This window comes from Silene latifolia, chromosome Y (assembly GCF_048544455.1).
Source record: "Silene latifolia isolate original U9 population chromosome Y, ASM4854445v1, whole genome shotgun sequence".
NCBI lineage: Eukaryota > Viridiplantae > Streptophyta > Magnoliopsida > Caryophyllales > Caryophyllaceae > Silene > Silene latifolia.
Window position 1 is genome coordinate 73,732,396 of NC_133538.1, and position 3,129 is coordinate 73,735,524.

The window sequence follows — 3,129 nt, forward strand, 5'->3', positions numbered from 1 at the left end:
GACTCTTTGTGCAAACCATTCGTCCTTGTCATTGTGACTCCTTGTGTGAACTATTTGTTCTTGTTCATTAGGCATTGTGACTCATGTAAACCATTTGTCCTTGTCATTGTCACTCATTGTGTGAACCACTTGTCCTTGTTCCGTAGGCATTGTGACTGGTTGTGTGAACCATTTGTCCTTGTCATTGTGACCCATTCAGTGAACCATTTGTCCTTGTCAATGTGACTTAGTGTGCGAACTATTTGTCTTTGTTTATTATTCATTGTGACTCATTGTGTGAACCATTTGACTATGTCATTGTGACTCGTTGCGCGAACTATTTCTCTGTGTTCATTAGGCATTGTGGGTCGTGTGAACTATTTATCCTTGTAATTGTGACATATTGTGTGAACCATTTGTCCTTTTTCCTTAGGCATTATAACTCGTTATGTAAACAATTTATCCTTGTTCATTAATTATTATGACTCATTGTGTGAACCATTTGTCCTTGTCATTATGACTCATTATGTGAACCATTTGTCCTTGTTCATTAGTCATTGTGAATCATTGTTTGAACCATTTCTCCTTGTTCATAAGTCATTGTGACTCGTCGTGTGAACCATTTGTCCTTGTCATTGTAACTCTTTGTGCGAACCATTTGTCCTTATCATCGTGACTCGTTGTGTGAACTATTTGTTCTTGTTCATTAGGCATTGTGACTCGTGTGAACCATTTGTTCTTGTTATTGTGACTCATAGTGTGAATTATTTGTCCATGTTCATTAGGCATTGTGATTCATGGTGGAAACCATTTGTCCATTTTTATTGGTCATTGTGACTCGTTGTGTGAACCATTTGTATTTGTCATTCTGACTCGTTGTGTGAACCATATGTCCTTGTTTCTTAGGCATTGTAACTCGTTGTGTTAACCATTTCTCCATCTCATTGTGACTCATTGTAACACCCCGGTTTATGAAGGAGCCTTAGGTAAGACATTCCCTAATAAACCGGACTGTTACCAACTCGGTTTCCCGAGGTAGTGAATAACAAATTAAACTCCAAGGCAAATTATATGAATACTTTAACTTAATTATAACAAAACTTCTTTTACATCAAATTACAAGAATTAACATGAATAAAAGTGAAAGTCTTCTAAATAGTGATCTAGCTACTAAGTCTTCCGATCCAGTGCCTCACGCCCATCCAGCTCCCGTCCTATCTCTTAAACCTGTCAAGTCTGCTCGCCAATAATTGGGTCGTCACAGGTGTTCACGAATACACAGAGTCAACCACGAGGTTGAGTAGGGAAAACAATGAAACAACAAAATATGATATGTATGATGCATGCTCCTCCGCCACCTCCATCTCCATCTCAACTCACATCTCATAACTCATAACCCGGGCCCAGACCATACCGATCCCCGTAGACTATATATATCGACCGTAGTCGATCTGCCATTTCACTTGGTGAGGACACCAGGGCAAGTCTGCAACCCGCCTGGGCCTTATCACAACATCACCATCACCACACCACGTCACCACAACATCCTCCATCTCCAATGCATATGAATGCTCGTGATAAAACAATGCAATACAATATGTATACCAATGAATGAAATCATGTCAGGTACCAAATGTTGTGATAACACACTCAACATGAACCATTCAGTCGACCATATTATAGCGTAATCAACAACCACGAATCAAGTCACGTTCACAACTTGGTCATATGAAACACAAACAAGTCAACACAATTCAATAACACGATAAGAAGTCAAGTGTATTTCCCTACCTCCAAGTGCCAGCAAATCCAAGCTCACACAAGCAATCAATTATGAACCTTCACATATCCATCACCTACATAACATAATTATATATAATTACCACCTACTCAATCAAATAATCATGCACATAACCTAGACTCATCATAACTTAGTAGGAATATCAACTTAAAGAACAAACATGATTTTTCCTGATTTTCCAGCACATGACAGACTCGGAATAAAATACATAACTAATTCCAGAAAAAATCAAATTGATACAAGGCCAATTGAATTGGAACCCCATGAGTCTTAGCTACAAATTATATCTAACGTGTTTTCCCAAATTCCATACTTATCAAGGGTTTCCAGACTGATTTCCAAAAACTGACAGAAACCGTCGCATAAAAAGTATTGATTCATAAAACGAGTTTAAAACATTATTTTTCAGAAATTCCAAATCCTACTATCATCTAGACTATACAAAGATTATGTATGAAGAAGCCTCATAACTGAATCGACATAAAAATTAAGGTTTCAAATCATTTTCCACAACCAAATCAGATTCGCGGACTTTTCAGCGACATGTTCATAAATAAATCACCTAGGACAAACCACAAAGAATTTGACTATGATATTTTATATGCATAAACTAGACATCAAATAAACAGGACTCTCTTTTCAAACTTTTCGAAAAAAACGATTTTAAAATAGTATAAACAATGGAATGAAATCGACTTACAAACAGGGAATCGAATTAGGTTGGAATCGATGAGCAATCTTCAATCAAATGCAAGGATCGTGTGTGTGTGTGTGTTGGTGTGCGTCGAAGAGAGGGAGGCGGGTGAGATGAGGGTTGTGTAGTGTTAGGGTAAAACTTAGGTTAAGAATTATGTAAAAACATGATGTTGGGTGTTGGGTTAAACATGTTATTGGGTAAACTCCAATGGGTCGAGGGTAAATGGGTTAGCTCACATCTCGAATTCCATGTAAACCCGTCTCAATTAACTTACGAAACATCTCGATCTTACGATACAACGCGAGTCAAGTAAAATAACTTAACGTAATTATCGTCTAAACAATTACCCGACTTAAATAGTAAAATAAAATACGGAGTATTACAGTCTTCCCCCCTTAAAATGAACTTCGTCCCGAAGTTCGCTCATCTATCAAACCTCCAAGCATCACCGTGGGTACCAAAACAGATTTTCTAGTATAAGAACTCAAGAACTAACTTAGGCCCATAAAACAAAATGTTACATTCTACCCTCCTAAAAAAGAAAGTTACGTCCCGGAACTTACTTCATGCAAACATATCACCACGAATCATTCCATCATCCTACTACCGTTGTTCACCTCGACCTATTAGAGCACCATACCAGTAGTTTAAC

At 37.7% G+C, this 3,129-nt stretch overlaps 1 long non-coding RNA gene across 1 annotated transcript; it reads right to left on the reverse strand.

The window, feature by feature from the left end:
- Positions 1-1,087: 1,087 nt before the first annotated feature.
- On the reverse strand, positions 1,088-2,556 carry LOC141626399 (uncharacterized). Its single transcript, XR_012535982.1, has 3 exons — positions 2,481-2,556; positions 1,771-1,835; positions 1,088-1,215 (listed from the first exon to the last, which is right to left on the reverse strand). It is a non-coding gene; the product is annotated as an uncharacterized LOC141626399 (long non-coding RNA).
- Between the last annotated feature and the right edge of the window lie 573 nt (positions 2,557-3,129).